The 20,774-nt window shown below is 43.5% G+C and overlaps 1 long non-coding RNA gene across 2 annotated transcripts; it reads right to left on the bottom strand.

Moving 5' to 3' along the window:
• Positions 1–248: 248 nt before the first annotated feature.
• On the bottom strand, positions 249–20,574 carry LOC112965576. 2 transcript variants are annotated; one of them, XR_003253342.1, is made up of 7 exons: positions 18,931–20,574; positions 12,064–17,755; positions 11,193–11,265; positions 9,901–9,956; positions 9,555–9,679; positions 7,954–8,177; positions 249–1,862 (listed from the first exon to the last, which is right to left on the bottom strand). It is a non-coding gene; the product is annotated as an uncharacterized LOC112965576 (long non-coding RNA). The 2 variants fall into 2 exon arrangements; XR_003253341.1 differs by having other exon boundaries at positions 12,064–20,574.
• Between the last annotated feature and the right edge of the window lie 200 nt (positions 20,575–20,774).

Genomic DNA, 20,774 nt, shown 5'->3' with positions numbered 1-20,774 from the left:
TAACCAAAAAGCATACAGATCCATCAGAACTTAGTTGGTACAATTCCACAGTTGGAGATTTTGACCTCTGAAAATTCAGTTACTTTGCATCTGTTTTCTCTAGAAAAGGAGTTGCTTCCCACCRTTATTTGAACCTGACTTTCCCCCTCCCCATGTCACCAGGGTACTTTTGAACATGCCCATGCAGGAGAACAGAATATTCGCTTCCTTTTCAAACTTGCTGAAATTCCCTGATTTCATCACCTGCCGCAGAGCCTACGGACACTCAACAGGAAGCGCGGAAGCACGCTTTTAATGACAGCCAAAGGATAACACAGCTGCCTGGGAGAGCGCAATATGTTTCACTTTAATTTATTCAAACAAGTTTTGCAAGTGGCCATGACCAGGGGGCACGTGTATGCGCCAAGTACACACAGATTGATCATGAAACCTCTGGTGACAACCAGGACCGCTGACTGCTGCAGCTATGAGCTTTGCATAGAACAATGTGGGGTTTTTTAAACTTGTCGTGTCACAAAGCTTGCTGCAAGAGGGAAAACTCACTGTGTCCAGTTTAGCTTTTATTTGACCGGAGGTTTGCAGACCATTCTGGGAATGAAACAGAAGAAAGCGTTAGAATCCCTTTAGTCACTGTGATAGCGTAATACCTCCATGTTACTTAAGCCCTCCAAGAGGGGTGTATCTCATGCCTATGATGAATAGTTAATTTTCATTATAATTTTTGTTGTATGCTTTGTTCTTAGAGGATTTTTTTTAACCTCTGGTGATCTATCTGAGGATTCACCCTGTAAAGCTTCCAGCAACATCAGGAACTGCAACCCTGAAGTTATTATGGTTGAGGAAACCTGCTTTTTTGTTATTTAAACAGCTTTAAACACATTCACCTAGTGCATCAGAAGCAGAACAGGAGTGAGTCTTGAGGTGTCCACCTTTAAAGCAAACACCTGCCACCTCAACCTTATGCAGGTTATGCAATGTCAAATGCTACTGTTATTATTACATTGCTATCTACCATGGTTCTGCTCACTCATACGCACAGAGCAATGAGACACAAAGTCACAGCAGCATCACTGGGAACTGCAAATGTACCGAGTTATTTACAGCTCCTCGTTCTCGTAAGATCAAGCCCATCTTTGGAAGTGCCCCAAAGAGGATCCACAAGTGCGCCAGGTAGTGTCACACAGATGCAGTTTCACTCGTTCCTTGGGATGGAGCTAACCAAGCCCTCCGGCCTTCCTTGGCCTCCGCTGGCTGGGCAGGAACAGGAGAGCATTTCACATTTCCTGGACGGGAGGGAGGGAGGAAACGCCGTCAAAGTCGCTCCTGAGAGCGGAGGGCCAATGTCCGCTTCCGCAGGATGGACTTGGGCCAAATACAAAACGCGGTTACAAAACCGCCCGTGCTAAAGCAAGCCCTGCCCGGGCTGGCGTCACGCTGCCCAAGCAAGAGGGCTGGGCAGCGCCGCGGAAATTCCGCCCTGACGCCAGGGCCGCGGCCTCCTCTCGCAGGTTTCATTGCTGGTGCCGCACGTCAAAACACCTTTCGACTCACGGCGTGGCTTCTTTTATGGCTCGTTACTTCAACTGTTACGCGCGCAGTATTTTCTAGTTCAGCGTGCAGCCAGCGGGTCAAGGACTTTTTTTCAGACAGTTCTTCAAACTCTTCCGGGTTTTCCCCTCATCTGCCCCTCCAGCTACAGAGCTCTGTACCTGCGGTCAGGGCTGTCCAGGGCCAGCCGTTATCTCGCAGTCACTCTATCACGCAGCCGGATGGGTCGCGTCACCCATCCTTCGCAGATCCCTCGTGCCGTTTGCCTCCCAGTCGAGACATGCTGTGACAGGCAGACAAACAGACACCAGCTCCTGCAGGAGTGAAGATGGCAGAGGCAGGTGAGCCATGAACCAAGATCAGTCTCCAGATCATGTTTCTGAGCCCCAGAGTCAGAGGTGTAAAGGCTTGAGAGATGTGGGGCAGTACTGAAGCATGGGCAAAAGAGAAGACGACTCTGCAAACTGCTGTGCTCGCCACATCAGATCACCCTTCTCCCATACAGAGCTCTTCTCTCATTCCCCAGGCAGCTCTACATACTTTTAAACTATTTCCCTTCACCAAGACAGAAATGCACACAGTAACAACCCTCAACCCTGGAAAAACTCAAGGTGGAGGATAAGGGAGAGAAAATGGGCAAGTCTGTATTATCTCCTTACACACACAATGCCCCTGAGGCGCCTCTCTGTCATATTGGTGGCAAGTGTTAAATCTAACTATTTTCTGGTCCTTTTCCTTGCCTGCAGGAAAGGGGATGAGACTYGGGAGCTTGTGGAAGAAGCTGCCTGACAACCCCTGAGCCGTCACACCGGCATGGCACACTGCAGGAGCTGAGGCTGCGGTGGCTGCTTGCAGAGAACAGCCGTCTTCAGACCGACTCAAGCAGCAAGGACTGAGGTAGACCCCCAAATCAGCGAAGCCTGCTCGTCAACTCATCACCGATTACTGTTTGTTACTGCCTTGTGAAGGTGGACCAAACGTTCATCCCCTCCAATAGTCCATCTGTGACAACCACCGGCAGGAGATCCTTGGGGAAGGCAACCATGCTATACCCACACTGCTTCTGGCACATAACTAGTTAAGACACCTAGGCGAGGGGGCCTGGCTTCCCTGCCCTGTAACTTCGATTTTCCCCACCTCTTTCCTACCTCCTGTAACAGGACAAGAAAGTTGTGCTTCAAGGAAGAAATGGACAAACACAGAAAAGACACTGAAGGGGAGGAAAAAAAAAATCTAATTAATGCAACTGTGATTTATGCAGCATACTACAAAAAATGTAGAACAGTGGCAGGAACATTATAATAAAGGCATGACTTTTTATAGGAAATTAAAAAGGGAGAAAAAGCAATTGCTCCTGTGGTTGACCAGCACTAGAAGCAGAATTTGGCCTTCCACTATTTTATTACAAATCTGGAGAATGAAAGAGATATAGAATTAATCCAGACTGTCAGCTGCAGAAGCTGGATCAGTCAGAGAAGAGTTGGATGCATCAGATAAACTCGAGAAGTCTGAGGAGACTAAATCAAACAAAAGAAACTACACAGGAAGAGATTCTTCCAATGATGAACTATTCTGTTAGGATGTTTTCATTTCTGTACTAATATTCCTGGATATGAGGGAGAAAACAGGAACAGTTTCAGATGCCCATTAACTTCTGGACACGACAGGTATAAACTTTTCAACATAAATTCCAACCTCTGACTTTGTGCTAATTTATTATGTGATCTCTCTTAGGTTTTGTTCAAACAGTTCCTCATAGCACTAAATGGTGCTAACAAGTAATTACCATCCTTTAACAACTTGAAAAGTGAATATGACACAATTTATCATTTTTTTCACACTCAAAATAGGCTACTGCATGGTTAAAACTGGAACTTCCTGGCTTCTTATCCAACGGACAGTTACCACTTAGTACTGTCTTTTTCCTGGTAAAAAGTATTATTTAAAACTAGCAAGTCCATAAGACCCACGCTGACCATTACTGAGAAGGATATTTTCCATGATATTTTGCACTCAGTATGTTACTAGCCAACACAACAGCATTATCTACAATCAGAGATAGCTTATTACAAGAATCACTGACAGATAGCACTACCTTTAAGCAGAAAAAACAAAACGGACCATAAAGACATGCAGAGGACAGACAAACAGAGCACAACTTTGGTTGATGCACATATTCCCAGAATCAGGCACCACTAGGAGAATATTAATAGCATAAATGAATGAATCACTTTGATTCTGTACTGATGCTGAGATGAATTTACATTTTAGTAAAAATAAAAAACATTAGGCACTAGAAAGAAAAAAAGGATCGTGACAAGTAGACAACAAATGGCAACCTCAAAAAGGTTCTAGCTAACTAGTATCTGGATTTTAGTCCTGATCTAGTCAAAACTCCATTCAGCACCCAGCATGACCTCAAAGAGGCAAAACCCTCCAGCGTGCAAATAACTCCAAGTTCAGAAAAGCTGCTGTTATTTTGAAGTTAACTGTGATGAAAGTAGAAGCACTGTCCCTCTTCCCCCCACCCCCAGCAAAAAACCCCCAAGAGGAGTTAATGCGAGACCCAGCGAATGCTGGTCCTTTGAGGCAGGCACAGTGGAACATCTTGGGATTTCCTCTTCAGCATGTGCATTCCCACTGCAAAGCAGTAAAATTTCTTAGAGCTGTGAAACTGTGCCACCTATGYGATCTTTCAGACTCTTCTGGCCAGGGGGATACATGTGCTAATTCTGCTGCTGTGGTTTGGTTAAAGATGGTTTCCTGTGAGGCTGAGCCTTCAGCAGATACAAGTTTCACAAGAGGGGAGGGGAAAAAAAAAAAAACAACCAAAAAAACGGACTGACAAGCTAGATGCAAGCTTAGACTCTCCAGGAAACCACAAAATAACCCCTCTAAAGACTGCAGAATCTGCTATTTATGTGCCTCTATCATCTTTTAAGGAGACGAGAGTGGAGGAGGAGGCTTAGAGAAGAGAGCTGAGCACGAAACCAGAGCTGCATACACACTGAATGAACATAGGCACGAAGGAAAGAACAACTGGGGAAAGCCGAGCCCTCTGTTGAAGTCAACGGGAATTTCAGCAGCAGCTTTATGGAGCGAGGACTGCACCCAAAGACAAAAATCTTTCCAAAGAGGAAAGCAGACAGATGCCAGCTGTCAGCATGGTAGTGCTGCACGGGAATGCCCCTACCTAGATGAGAAAGGACACATGAACGGAAGGCTGGAATTACCAAGCCGGCTAGAGCTACTGCGAGGTTAAGCCACCACAACCAGACTGTGGTTGAGGGATGCTGATATTCTAGCAGGTCTTCTGCTTAGTAAGGAAGATGAACGAGGAGTGGAAATTGTTAGTGGGATACCGTTTGCATCATTAGCAGTACTGGCCTTCACCACAAGGGCTTGAAAACCTCATGTTCAAGAGCAGAGGTTAGCCTCAACGCTGCCTGTCGCRGACTTGCTCTGTTTGCTCCAGCTCAAGAGCTGTGATTGAGAAACATGCAGCTTGGCAGAAATAGTGCAGGAGTACCATTAATCTGCTTCGTCCATTTTTGACACTTAAAACTGGGCAACTTTTCAAAAAAAAAAAAAGATGAGCTAGAAGACGGAAAGCGTTAATCAGATTAATGGCTTTCAAATGACAATGAACTGATCTTCCCCTCTGCCTTGCCTCATGGCTCAAATTCATTTTTGAGCCATAAGAAAACACTGAAAGCTGCATTCATTAAGCTGAATTCCAGCTGTATATTACACACCTGCATTGCTAGAAACCACAGACACAAGCTTTCAAATTATGATTGCTCTGCTAAGAACTAGACCAGAATCCAACACTAAAAATTGAGAAATATTAGTTGGTTGAAAGACCTTCATCTGACCAAGGCAGAACAGTGCTTTGCAGCAATTATGAAAGAAAACTTTTTCCCCTAATGTCATTTTTAAAATATCCAGTGGAAAAACTTCTCCATTTTTCTGTAGCAGGCACAGACCTATTTTGTAGGAAATAAAGTACAGAGCATTTTTCAGTATATAATAAACACAATTCTTACATAGCTATTTTGAACACTATAATCTTTCAAACAAGTTACCAGTCCTGTTTACTTGTAGTTCCAAATATATTCATATTTTGCATTAAAATAGCAGTTTTTGGGKTTTTTTTTAACATGTGTTGGCATATGCTACAGTAACAAGGTAAAGTTTGCTTTTTAAAAGGCCTTTGTTCCAAGTGAAACAACAAATCAAGGTGGGGGAAAAAAAAGGAAAAGTACCTTTTCTTCTCAGAACAGGAGCGCCCTTCTTAAGAACAATGATGATGTCCATACTTCCTAACAAACACAGAAGCTGCCAGTTGATGCACGAAGGACTTCAATGAGTGTTTCGCTATCAAGTTTGTTTAGCCGGAACCTAAATGGTATGTGGTTTAAACACGAGGAGAATTCAATGGACAAGGCAGGGAAGCGCCATGCTCTGATAGTCACRTCAGTGAGTCATTTAACTTTGCGGTTTACCCTTCTGCTGACCTTACGAAGGTCACGCATGTCCTCAGCATGAATGTGTACAGTACAAGAAAAGTGCAATCTAAGTGCAAAGTAAACTTATCAGAGCACTATTCTTTGTACTTGTTTATTAATATAAACTACAGTGAAAGGTTATTAGGGTTGCAAATATAAGCATTCAGTAGTGCTTCTCCTGCACAGCATCAAATCAGCTTTTTGTGTACGCGTTATGCCTGCATATCTGTTACTATACCATCACTGGGAGACTCTTGCTTCATTCAAAGTGTAGAGTGAAGCTAGCTTTGGGGGCGAGATCAATGCAGACAGAGACATTGCYACACCAGGCGCTCTCAAGGTGGGAGGCATGAGGCATAGTGCAAGGAATAAGAAGCGCCAGGAAAAAGCCTTCATCCTTTGATGGCACTCCCTACCCTTGGTCTCTCCCCTTCCAAACCCTCCACCAGTTCTCTGCCCTCCTGCTGCCACTGGAGGAGCATTGTATTTGCTTCAGGTGAGGATGGACCAAACAAGGGCTGAAGCACACGTATACTGTGCCTGGGAACGGGCTGCCTCTTTCTTCTTCTGGCCTCCCGCCAGGGTCACTCTACTCTCCACAGCACGGAGAGGTGCTCTGGCGCTGTGCTTCCTTCTTCCCCCCCCAGATGAACCTCAGGTGGGGTCACAACACAGGACGAAGCAGCAGTGTGGCAAGGAGCAAGGCAGATCTCCTGTGCCGGGAGCTTGGTATTTAAAATTACTTTGGACCAAATATCCTGTATTTGCAATATAGTCACCATTAACGTACTCCTTTACTTATAAGTTATGTTTTAAAGAGCCTGAAGGCAGAAAGAAGCCAGAGGTTTGATAAAACAGATGGGAGAGAAAAAAAAAAAGAACATTAATCAAAGAAGAAAGGGAAAGAAAATGACACTGTCTTGCATGTAATGTCTCAGAGCCCATAGGAAACACGGGACTAGTAAATGAGGACAGAGTGGTCCTTCTACCACAGAACAGAGAAGGACGAGGTTACCCAAATAAGTAGTCTGGGAGCAATCTTTAACAACATAAAACAAGAAAAAAAAATCTAAGAATTCATTGAGAGGTACACACCCCCAAATAGGGAGTTACAGGAAGATATTCCCGTACTGCCAAAGCTGGTGAAGAGTGAGGTCTTTCTTGGAAGTGACTCCGTTATTACAGCATTGTTTTTATCCTCACATTTGTCTAGTGATAAACCTGATGCAATGAAATGACACACGAAGACACTCCATCCCAAGCATTTACAACTGCCATCAGCCTCAGATCTGGATTATTGCAGTGTTTTGCCATAACAAAGCGCTGCAAGATCCATTCTCCTGGCTCTACGCAGGTACCGTAAGAGGGAGTATAAAACTGAGCAATTTGATCACAGCAGCCTTACTTTGGTCACAGGAGTTGTATAGCATAGGGAATGCACAGCATGAACATAGGTGTGAGACAGCACAAGCAAGTGTGTCATGCGACGGCAGCATGGATTTCACAATACATGAAAAGAGGCACGAAACATGGAGACGGCTCTTCAGCTTTAACCAGCATTTATAAGAGAAATTCATGTGACAGTGGGCAGAACAATTTTGGGGAGCAAAACCACAATGACTGGCTAGTTTCTCTTTTGAAAGAATCTCTAAGTCTGTGCACAACAGAACCCCTCGAAGAGAAAGGCCAAAGAGAAGTTACTAAGGTACTACAGTGCCGTGAGTATGCAGCAACTTCTACAGCGATGGAGAAGTGCTCAGAGGAAGTGTGATTGTTCTAGGATGGTTCCTCTTCAGATATTTGGGCACAGTTTAGCAGCTATCACAGCCTGGGCGGAATTCACCTGAAGAACCCTGGACATGAGGGGAAAAAAAAGACAAAAAAAAAGACCTCTTACAATCATCAATAGTTGCACGCATCTGAGTAGAGATGAGGATGTGGGAGCAGGGAACTGCAGTCTTCCAGCTTCTGAGAAGAGGAGGAGGAAGTATGGGACAGACGCCAGCTGATTCTGCTCCTTTACATTGGAGAGGGGAAGAAAGTTTTCCTCTGTCCTTCCTCATTGGGGGTGAATTGTCAAATCAACTGCCTGACAGTCAGAATCCATCACATGGAAAAACCCTGAAGGAAAGCAAAATCTGTTGAAGAAGTCTGAACAGAAGTTATCACAGAGACAGAATGCATACGTATGCTTGTGCATATGCAGAAGTACACAAAATAATGTATTAAAATAATCTGGGATTTAGCATATCTGCAAACTGAGTGACCAAACCATAAGAGATAGACCATCTTTCAGATGCGCAAATCTACCTTATATTACAAAAGTTGCACATGAAAGAGCCGGATTAGAAATGCCTATATTTCCTACTTGTAGGGTATGTGAGACATGAGAGCATCTGCTTCATTAAGGTCATAAGCTCAAAGGCCTTTTCAGTTCAAAGGGCTTAATAAATAACAGGGAAACTGATAAGCAAAACCACACAGAGACACAAACCTGGCAGATAGACAAATGATAATGGAGACAATACCAAAGACCAAAACTCTTTAGCCACTAATTGATAGGTTGTTCAGAAACYGTGAGCATAGCTTTGGAGAGGACCAGCCCAGACGTTGTAATTGGAAARAAGGGGGAAACAAGATGAACACGAGGATTGTGGATATTTGAGGGGGGGGGGGCTTGTAGGACTATGCAGAACTTATTAAGGAATGCTTAGGGAAAGAGTCAAATAGGCAAAAAGGGGAACAAGGGAGGAACAAGAAGGGGGGAAGACTAGTGGAGGAAGGAAAAGAGGGGTCTGGTCACATGTGAGCAGCCCAGACGCTGGTCAGTACGCTTGTCTGAGCCTTGCATCTGATCACTGCACTCTAGCCTATCTTATTAAAACCTTCCTCAACTATCTCTGTGTAATCTCACCCTCTATCCTATGTGTGAATGTTGCAAGGTTTGGATGCCAGCAAATGGAGTGACTAGAGTGAGTGAATTAGGTGTCTGCAGCTGGAGGGACCGCGAGACCAAAGGCCTGTGTGTYTAATGTGCCATTACCTGGGAGGACTGCAGTGAGTGAATTAACGGGGACTGGAGCGAGTGTGGGTTTAAGTGCCAGCAACTGAAGGGACCCCGGGTGATGGGGCCTGTGTGTCTGGGGTGTCAACAACTGGAGAGCAGTGTGTTTATATTTTTCCCCTAACCTGATGTGTGTGGGTGCGTATGTGCAACTCACTGGCAAACTTCAAGCTGGCCTAGCCAGCGAGGAGGAGGAAAACCTGTCTCTGGGAAGACTCAGTCCCAGACTGAGGCTCAGGCTCAGAGGCTGGTAAGGGAGCCCATGGTCCAGGCACGGATATTGGACAGGCTGAGGGCCTGTGCCGAAATTCGAAGGATCCACAAGCGGAAATGTGCTTGTGAATCTAGAGAGAGAGGGTGTAGGTGTTTTCACTAGTGAACTTCAACCACTATTAGCTGGAGAGGAGGAACAGGACTCGGCTATCTGTACTTACATTTACGCGAGTTCTGATAGTGGTGTACATGGGCGTTGGTAAAGGCAGTGCTCAGTCGTGACAGTCTGGGTAGCTGGCTGCGTTAGCGGTCTCTGCGATACACTCAGTCTCACTACAGGCTGACCCTGCAAGTGGGAAAGCAGCAGCTGCATCCATCAGCCCAGGACAGAGACCTCTCTGTCTCTGGTTACACGAGGCTGGACTCCAGGGGTTGAGGAGGACTCCCCGGGTCCCAGAGTCTGCCAGAAACATAGGCCTTTATAACATCCCTTAACACTACTGCGTGCTTGTTCACTTGCTCCTAGAAAAGGATTAAAAAAGGTCTTTTCTCAAGATGTAACACTACCTGTGAACATCAACATTCTGACATTTTCCACGAGTGAGTGGAGCAGCTCCTTTGCTCTACAAAAAGACCAACAAACATTTTGACATCAGAACCAATGTTACGAAAAAGGAAAAATAAGGGGCAAGTAGTAGCCAATATCCCTAATCTTTTCCCAAGATTCTCACCCTCCCACTCAAGAAAGTTGCATGATAGGGGGCCTCTCTGAAGTGTCTGTACACAAACGAATGCAGCATGGTAACTGAAGGTACTGAAGGTCCACACGCAGACACAGAGCTACGATGAACTCCGAATTAGAGATGTGGTGGAATAGTTTGCATGACTGCAGTGCTTTAACGGATGGATAATGCCTCTTCAGGAAGGAAAATGGTGAGGGCAAGGAGCATGGGGCTGTGCTCTAAGCAAAGGAGTGGCTTACATGCACAGAGCTCTGCAAAGGAATGGGTGACAGGCTGGTCAAGAACTTGTGRGTCAGAGGGGAGCCCAACACACAGAATACTGTAGTCTGCTACAGACCATCCAAAAAAGGAGAGGAAGTGGACAAGCTCAGCTCTAATCAAATGGGAAAAGCCTTTTGTTTGATTGCAGGCCCTTTTTTCTCACTGGAGACTTAAACCACTCCAGTGTCTGCTGGAAGGGCAACGAGGAAGGGTGTAAGCAATCCAAAAAAACAAACCCAGAATGCATTAAGGACAACTTTTTGACAAAGGTGATAGACAGGTCGATTAGGGGAGGCACTCCACTCAACCAAGACAATCAATCAAGACAAACTAGTTAAAGATGTGAAGGTTGATCACAGCCTTGGCTACAGCAACCATAAGATGATGTTAAAGATTTTGAACAAACTGAGGTAGGCAAGTAACAGAAGAGCAATCTTGAACTTTGACAGAGCAGATTTTGGCTTGCTCAGGAAACTGGTAGGCAGTATCCCACAGGAGGCTGAGGAAAAGGGGCCCAGGAAAGCTGGTTGATCTTGAGGAACCACTCAAAGTAGGAGAACAGTCTGTTCTGATGTGCAGGAAGTCAAGCAAATGTGGCACAGGGCCAGCTCTGCCCAAGGGGGAACTCCTGACTGAGCTCAAACACAAAAAGGAAGTATGCGGGAGGTGGTAGTGGGGCCAGGCTATTTAGGAGGAATATGGAGACAGCACCTGAATATACACAGGGACAGTTAAGTGAAAGCTTGGCTGGAGATGAAACTTGCAGGGGGTGCCGAAGGCAACAAAAGGTATCACAGCAAGAGAAATGTTGGCCCACTGCTAAAAGGCACAGAAAAAGGCCAAGCTAGATGATACCTTCTTGGCTGTGAAGGTCTGCACTCAGGCCTCCCTGAGTGTAGTGGCAGAGTCTGTGCAAGAGAAGCGTGACCTAGGGTAGAGAAAGAGCGGATTAGGGACCACTTAGGCAAACCAGACATTAGGACAGGCAGCAGAAGGCTGGACTAGATGAATTGCAAAGGTCCCTTCTGACCTGAATTATTCTGCTTATAAATTCCCAAAGATCACAGTAAATTCTTTTACTATCTAAGGGGGGGGGGGGAACCCCAAAACAACAACCCCCCCCMCACACACACACCCAAGGTGGAAATGTCATCTCAGCCTGTTGTCTTCACCAGGGCTGTGCCAAAGCTGAAAAGCTGTTGTATTTGAGAACAGAAGAGATCTGATAGAAAAGATCATTTTAGTTCACTAACAATTCCCATCCATATGCATTTTATTGACAGACACTTATATTGCTAGGGTTATGTTTTCAAACACCAGTTTAGGTGAGAACAAGATGGGGACAATAACAAACATATTATAAAAACTCTTAGAGCAAGCATATCCATAACTTCAGCAGTACAAAAGATAGTAAGTAAACTCATTTAGGATGGAAATAGGAATGACAAATTCCATGTGGAAGGTACATACAGAATTGGAAAACACTCTATACTGCTATTCCTGTGTTTGCTAACTTTTCCAGGGATATCCCAGCCCCTTTAAAGTCTGTTTGTAGGATGCAATTGTTAACGTGTTAAGAAACTTTTTCCAGGGGTCATGAGTATCCTGCGGCATTGTCAAATGGCAGTCTTTTGATGTAGTATCCCTTGGTAATGCAAATTTTAAAGGTGAGCATCTGTAAAGCGACCACTAAAGCAAATAGGGAAAAACAACAACACAGGGTCACCTTCCAGAACTACTTGTATCACGGTAATATCCAATTTGAAGGCACTTGTCTGCCAATACAGACAAGAATGCATTTCTGTGAAGAGAACAAAACATACAACTGTTAGAAAAAGGAGAAAACACAATGGATTTATTAACTCTGTCTACAGGCCACTTCATTGAACCATCAGCCAGACAACTGTTTATGTATTCCAAATTCATCTGCAAACACAGGAAGCAACAGTTTTTTATTATTATTATTTTAAATAAAGCAAGGTCAAGAGTCTTTCAAGGCTGCTGCAAGAATGAAATAGCAACTACACACTTCCAGTGCTACAGCAGGAGGGAGCTGAGCTGGAACAGTGTGTGGCTTCAGGCAATGGAAGCTTTTAAAGTTCAAGTCTTTTTCAGAGCCTTCTTCGAGACTGAAACGTTCTCAGCTGAGTACATACACTCGTAGATGCTCACTTTAATGAACTGAAAGTTCTGACTTCCCATTGGTGCGTCAGATGGACTTTTTCTCAAGCAGTGGAAACAATTGTCTAGGCAGCTCTTGCGTGGGGCTGCAGACATCACTGAGCTGTTAAAGTACCTTTTATAATAAAATTGAAACTATGAGGAGAGACCATTCATTCTTTACCTCTGAATCAGGAAGTCCACTCATTCAAGCAACCATCAGGCTGTGCAGCAAAACACATAACATTCACACCATCCCTTCCACTCCTCCTCCAAACATTAACTCACAAAAAGCTGCTCGGAGGCTTCCTCAAGCCCACCAGGAAAATCAGCGGGGGCTTTTCATAGATGTAGTTTATGGTACTCTAAGGTCAATAGCTAATTTTGGCCAGGGAAATCCCAATGCCATTCATTTAGTATTTCCTTAATGTAACTTAGATTGTGTAGGTTAGAAAAGGGAAAGGCCTGAAACAACCATGATGCAACTAAAATGAAAAAATGCTCCTTGTCAACACAAGCAGCCCAAGGCAACGTTAGCAGACATATCACACTGCATGCCAGAGTTAATACACCATTTCACCATTAATAAACACTATCACTGCATTGCTCACAATACTATAGTGTCATATAGGAGAACCACCTCCTGCAAGAAGAGAACCTCTACCCCAAGGCTGAGGTAAGACAGGCACTTACTCAACCACCAATGTTACATATTTGGAATAAACTATCTGAATACAAATTGTTGAGAAAAGCTGCTCGCTGCAGTGCTCAGAGTACCCAGAAACAGGAGATCTGGATCCTGTTCTCATCTCATTGCTCCCATCCGTCAGTTCCTCGGGAAACCTAGTTCACTAGAAGGAACATCAAATGCTTTGAGCTATTTGGACGAAAGGTACTACAAAGAAACTAGCAAAAGCCCAAGACACTTGGAAAGTGGAGTCCTTCCTCCTTTACCACTATCATAGGGGTCRATGGGCAACCAGGTAAGGAGAAATAAGCAGGAAAAGCCACTGGGGATTTTAAAAAAGGAAGGGAACATACTTAAGGAAAATGGAGAATTAGGATTGACAATGCTGCTTCTTTCACAAATCCTTGAAACATGTGGGTTAACCCCCACTCTTTCCCCAGAACTTGCTTAGATGTCATGAGACTGTTTTTACAAATACAGATAGAAGGTCTAGTGGCATGAAAAAAAATGAACCTAAGAGCTAGAAAGCAAAGGAACAGAATTGCCAGTTTATTACAGTCAATAAACAGGTTGCCCAGAAGAGGTTATACACTCTCCATCCTTCAAGGTTTTCAAGGGCAGGCTGGATAAAGCCTTGCGTAACCTAGTCTGACCTCAAAGGTGATCCTGTTTGGAACAGGAGGTTGGATTCAAGACCTCCAGAGGTCCCTTGCAACCTGAATTATCCTGTCCTACCATCCTAATCTCAGGTTCTTTTACAGTCCTCCTGATTCCAGCACTGACTAAAGAAACCATCAAGCTATTGAAACTCCTTCAAGCCTTGCAATGCAGACATGTGCAGCCTTCTGAACAAAAATCCCCCTTGCAAACTCTCTAGCCTTACAATATGAGAGTAAGCAAGTCGCTAACCCTCCTCCCCAGTAAAATGGAAACAGTGCTGTTATCATCTGTTGCCAGGTAACACAACAGCTTTAAGACAGTACCAGAAAGTCAGCATCAAGCTGAGAGGCTCCCACCGGGCAGGGGGGGGGGGAAGGTGCTAGCCATCATCTAAAAGGAGTGTCCAGGTGGACATGTGTAATGTGTCACTAGCCCTCCAGGTTTCAGGGCTCACTGGACGCTATGATCACCAAAACCTGCAGCTCGTACTTCATGCCTGTAATCGGCCCAGTGCAGGAACGCTGCAGGCAGGGCTTGCAAGGGGACACCATCCAGACGGGCATGCCCCCAGTCTGTCTCCTTGAAGCGTCAAACCAGACTGAGTCACACAGGATTGAGTCAAGTTCAAAATTTGAAAGGGAAGCCAAAACCTCTGTAAAATGCCCGTTCCCTGATTATTGCCGCACAAACGTAGCCAGCCCTTGGCTGTGTGCAGACTTTCCCCGATCGCCACCTTGCGACTTTGGGGAAGCACTGCCAAAGTGCCTCCGCCTCACCTGGGAGCCGCAGTGCGGGTCACGCAGCCGCATCCTCCACCACGCTCTAAGCCAACTCACCTTTACCCTGACCTGCTGTCCTCTTCGACACGAGGCGCCCAGCTAGCTAACACTCTCTGCAACGCCCTACGAGTCTTCACCAATCTGTGCTGAATGCTCATTTTCTTAATGAACACAGCGAGAAGTACTATTAAAATTCCTGCCAAACCCATAAAATGACTCTGTCATCTGTCTCCCCTAGCTATTCCTGCCTAGCGGGACCCCTGGCTAAGTGACTTCAGAAACTGGATAAAATTTATAGTACTCTCCTTGATGTCCACCTGGTTGCCTCATTTACAGGAACAGCATCAACTTGTAATGGCAGTTTTATTGTTGCCTGGAAATTAGAGATTTTCTTCTTCCCTGGTGAGTGCAGCTGTTCAGTGCTGCTCAGAGAACTCATCTGCTCTCTGTCTTTTGAGATACATTCACTGAGACATTTGTGTATGAGGTAAGGCACACAGAGAACTGGAAATTATTCAGAATGTGGACATATTCCTGATGCTGCTCCCTAAATGTGAGAAAGCATCTACTGTTGGCAATGGAAAACAGCAGGGGAACAAGACTGTGAACATAAAAGGGAAGCTCACCTGGCCACAAAGCATATAAATTTCTATACTGGCCACACCACTCATGTTCTAGGTAGAGCGTTTCCTTTTCAGACCAGATGTGACAACCAGGGACTGCTAGAAGGCCTCTAGAAGGCTCGCTAGAAGGCGAGCAAAAGCATTTTAGCAGCTCAGCCTAGACAAAAATCAGTACATACCCTCTGGACTCAAAGGACTATTTTGGGTATCCAACAGGTGAAATTCAGACTTACTGTGTTTGTAAGCCGAGGCTTCCAGTGTAACCAAGTTCCCTTGGTTACACAGGCAAAAGGCAACCCTAAAAAGGCACTTTAACCTTTTGGGTCTCAGCATCACTGAAAACGTTATAGCTTTTGCAATCTTGGAAACTCCACCTTGGCTGAAGCACAGGAACAAATATGTTTTCATCTCCTGCACAGATTATGGCAACTCTTAATATACTTAAAAGCACCACACACACTCTGCAGGAATCTAGTAACCAGTATCTTGTCCTACTGGATAAAAGAAAGATTATTTTCTCAACGTTAGAAAGACTAAGACACTGGAAAGCATTTTTTTTTTTCCAAAGAAGAGTCAAATTTCACAGTAAATTCTCAATAAAAAGCTTTAACAGACAAGTTTTCATTCTGTTGGAATAAAGCCATAAGGCCTAAAAACACTTGCCAAGCTCTTCACATATATCCGGCCTCTTCCCTTGTGTATAGAAGTTTACATACTGACAGATTATTAGAATTCTCCCTACACTTCTAAGAGGAAAGGGGCAGATTTAGTGGCTGAATTAGATTAACTCATTCTGAGCTGATCATTTGAAATTAGCTCACTCCTCCATGCAAATGAGTACATCTGCTATGAGACAAGGATCATCACTCAATGCAAAACTCGCTGCCTCTGATGGAGGCTCTCAGTTTCTTTCTATTAGCAAGAGTAGCTAAGGTGAACAAAATAAATCACGTGCTTTCCTGGAAGTTCACTTCTAGTGGGTGGAAACCATTGTCATTCTGTATAGTAGACAATCATCACTGGAGCTCCCATTAATGCAGTTCAGCTACATTATAAACTCCTGTACCTTTAGAGTTTCTTAAGCATTAAACATGTAGGCCAGCTGATTCACTTCTTTATACAGAAGACAGCGATATTGCACCAGGTAGCCAAACCATGCAATGCTGATCTCTCAATGTGCCTACACAATTAGTTAACATTTAATGTTTCCACCACCTCACTTAATAGCTGCTGCTAAAACCTCTGCATTCACGTGACACCTTTCAGGTGAAAATTATCCCCGTACCTGTGCTGCTTTCTGCACTTTAAAGACCAAGTATCCTTCAGAGGTATACAAGGGTTATTAATAATGACTAAACATCCTTCAGACATTCCAAAAAGATACTTAGGTTTAGGATCACCTCTCAGTTCTCATTCCCACAAGAAAACATGGGTCATGTGCGATAGAAAACAGTAACCAGATCAATCTGAAACCCTGACATCACAAGACAACAGAAAAATTACTAAAATCATGAGGAAAAGGTGAAACAGAGCCATTGAAGAATTGAGCATTAAGGTTCTGGATTGCAATATGGTCACAACTGTGAGATTCATGCTTCCAGCTTTATGAAGATCTACCATGAGAGATTACAACAGACTGGGAAAGAAGCAGTTCCTGTCCATCTCAGTAACTAGCTCCTGCAGCACAGGACAGACTGTGGCTAAGCTAGGAATGAATGAGCTAGAAAAGAAATATTAGACCCCTCCCATTTCTCTCATTTAATGCTTTTTTAGAGAACAGCTAGGACTTTTATTTCATTTTGACCTCACCACCTTACTTGCAACATGGTCTGTCTACAGTGCAGGGTGCTTCATTTGTTTTTAGCCAAGTAGGTGTCCACAGATGATCAGAAACAATATGGAGAGGCGGTGGCATTTCAGGATGCATGAGGTAACAGTTTGACTGAACAAAAAATACATACAGTATTAATTCCTAAGTTTTACTGTCACAAAGCCTCAAGAGTGCATTACCACTTATACATCTGAATTACTTCTCAAGTATTTTCAGGGAACCTCAGCCACAAGCCCTGTAACAAAGCAAAATGGATTATTTTTGAGATAGTCTAGGAGGTGGTGGGAGTAAACAGATAAGGAAGAGAACATTTATATATATGTATATATGTATGTATGCATAAAACTTCTAATACTTTACTGTGCAAACTCTCCTCTTTTTTATCCAGCGATAGTTCTTGTATGAGTTCTTGATAAATGCTCATGATGGAAGTCAGACTTGTGATTCAGTCATAGATTAGCACTCTAGAAACCAGGATCAAATCCCATGCGTTTCAAGCTTCGAATGCAACTTGGGCCACCCTGTGTCACCTCTGCCCCTGCTTCTTCTATAAAATGGAGTCAACTCTTGGTTGTCACACTTCTTTTGTGCCTCACCTATTCCAGTGGCATATTCTTTGGGATACCAGCATCAGTTTGGAGAAGTTTTAGTCACAGTTCAGATATTCATTAATAAACCTTGTAAGAAAAGATCAGTTCTTAGTTCAGTGATTAGCTACTGAATTGAAGCTGAGAAAGGGGGAAAAAAGAAAAAAAACATGGATAACTGTTGACCAGAAATACTGGCGGCAGGCTGAAGCAATAGCTGTGTAAGAAAGTAAGTGGATTAAATCAGAGTCCTTTACAAGAGAGAGGAACACTACTCTGAAAAGCCATAGGCCACGAAAGCTTGTACTCAAAGTTTACWGTAAACTTTGACATGCTTTACAAATTAAGTTATAAAGCAAAAAAGAGTTGCTAGAGACCTTAGGATGAAGGAAAAAAAAATTTTTTTAAAGAAACTTTCTCCTTTCTATGTTGACCCAAAACTATCTAATTTTCATCATCATACAAGACACTAAAGTTGGGCACAACACAGTATTTGCTTAGCATGGCCATGAAACCACACATTTTATAAAGTTTTGAGCCTATCAAAACGTTACCACAGCTACAAAAAATAAAGAGGAAGTGGGATTTAAAGAAGTCATTATCTTTGTGCAATGTTTAAACCTGAAACATTTAAAACAATGTTTCCTTCAAGACCCTTTAATTAGATATTAAAGCAAAACATCCACTTTAACACGCGTAATTGAAGTATGCATGGAAAAAACAAGCATGTTACTTATGCTGCATTATCTAGTGCAATCTAACAAACAGAATACATTCTAGACTATGCTCAAAAAGCACCAAGTTTGGTTTTTTTTCCCCTCCCAGTCATTTCAAAACACTATCACTTCCACAATTTCTCAACCAGCTGCACTGTTTCCTCACTGGGCTACTTTTGTTTGGGTGATTCTGAATTACAGCAACATTCAAGATTGCTTAAGTCACCAACGGCCCAATATTATGATGACTAGTAGCAAAAACAGATCCAGTGTATAGATGACAATCTCCCAGTTTTATACATATGTTGGTTTTTTTTTAAGGAAGGAACTAAGCAATAAGCAGAATTCAGAGAACTCAGAGAACCTAAAGACTGTGATTTAAAATTGTATTTGGGTCCCAACTGTTTCTAAGGTTGCTTCTCCCATAATATCATACCTTTTCATCCTCACATACTGTTTGTATGAGAAGAGGAAATGGGCAGCAGGGCTTATCCGTATGCTGTGTTTTACCATATCATTTAGAGAATTTCAACTGAAGGACAAACCTACCTTTGGATGGGTAATGATTTCAACATTTTAAGCCTCCTCTGGCATATTTAGCTTATTTGTATCACACACAACGTATCCCAGTTCAAGGCATTGCCAAAATCTCTCTCTCCCTGCCAAGGCCTAATCAATTCAAGCCCCTTGCTCCTATGACTAAGACGTTCCAAGGCACGGAGAAATGATGCTGTTATTACACAAGTGTAGATCAATGTCCAAAAAGGCATTTGCACGGGGAAAGAGAAAAAAAAAAAAAAATCAGGCTGTACTGGCTAACACTAACAAAAGTGAGAGACTGCAAGTTCAGACTACACAAGAACACGCCAGCTCTCCCCTGTCACTCCGTTGTGGCCAATTCCAATTGCCCAATTGTTAAGATGAGTTAAAAATGGATTTCAGAAGAACCTTTACAGTAATGATCCCAACTGGTGGTCTCTGAATAACCCGAACTTAAGAAATACTTTGGAAGAGAGTAACATTGCTGATGTGGCAAAATATTATTTCTCAGTCCGCACGCTCAGTGCACTGGCCTGCTTCATTCTTGCCTTGCCACTTGCTCCTCTCACTGTCTAGCATTACCTTCCCAGCTGCAGCTCAGCAGAGAATTTCAGAAACATCTGAGACCTCCCAGGACTTCACACATACATTTACCTAACTCCTTCATCAGGGCTCAACTACCAATTACATGTTGTACCACTTTATAAGTGGGTCCACAGTCCTGAGAGGTTGAGTGATGTATTTAAGACTTTCTTTGGAAGCTCGTTCGCTGAAGTGAAAGACTGCTTTGCTAGGTGTTAAACAAAATCCCTTACAGTATGAATAAGGAGCAAAACTGTATATGAGACTTATTCCTGGCTACTTCTAATTTGCCCTCAACTTAAAAGAAAACAAAAACCTGAAAATGTCTACTTAATTGCCTTTAACAAGGCTGTAGAATCCAGTTAGCCATCAAGCAACAGCTGGACAAAAATTTGTACAAGGACATGCAAACAGAGTGCAGGAGATGTATTGTATGTACCAAACATCTGAATTCAAGTGATTTTATTCATGGTTTTTTCTTTTGGAAGAAAGGAGTTTTGCTGATTGTGTATTTCCAGGTAATATGGAACCACTTTCCAATGAGCTGATGGAGATGAGTGGTTTGCAGCTTGAACTCTGTTGAAGAAGCAGCAGGTAGCAATACACCTATCTGCCCTAATGCAATACAGCTATCTAGTCTGACAAGTTCAACATACTAGTTTTTTCACTCTTTAGAGCGCTGGATTTAAATCCTGTATTCCAAGTGAGAACAGCCTTAGAGAACATCATACTGTTTGCATGCAGAAAGAAAACACATTGTACTAACCTGAGTCAACAGCCTGTTTAAAGGAAACTAGGATGGGAAAGCAAGTCTAGACATCTTTCCCTCAGAAAAATCAAGCTTGTATAAGCTAGCTGAGTGACACACTCGGTGTGGAATGCACACTAGTTTATGCAGGATAAGTGGTAGAGAGTTATTGGTACATTGGAATAGGTTTTTATTTATTCTTCCATGTCATACCATGCACCTCTTTTTCCCCCATGGACTAATACATCTGCCTACTGTCTCCCCTTTATTTTCATAGGTGGAGACATATACCTATCTTTTGCAGGAAAAACATAAGCCTCTCCTATGCCTTACCAGTTAACGTATCTGAAATTGKCAGCTCACGGCTATTAAGGCCCCATCAAAGAGATGTTAGCTTTACTTGTCTGTCCAACTTCCAGGAAAGCTGGTGAAAAAAGCTGAGGTAAGTGATGGTACGGAACTCCTGACTGCTCATTACTGGCTGAGGTTTGCCTTTCAGCAATTTCTAGAAAAGGACGTCCAG

This window comes from Apteryx rowi, unplaced genomic scaffold, assembly GCF_003343035.1.
Source record: "Apteryx rowi isolate R43461 unplaced genomic scaffold, aptRow1 scaffold_22, whole genome shotgun sequence".
In the NCBI taxonomy this organism is placed as follows: Eukaryota; Metazoa; Chordata; class Aves; order Apterygiformes; family Apterygidae; genus Apteryx; species Apteryx rowi.
This window is presented reverse-complemented; position numbering and strand designations above follow the sequence as displayed.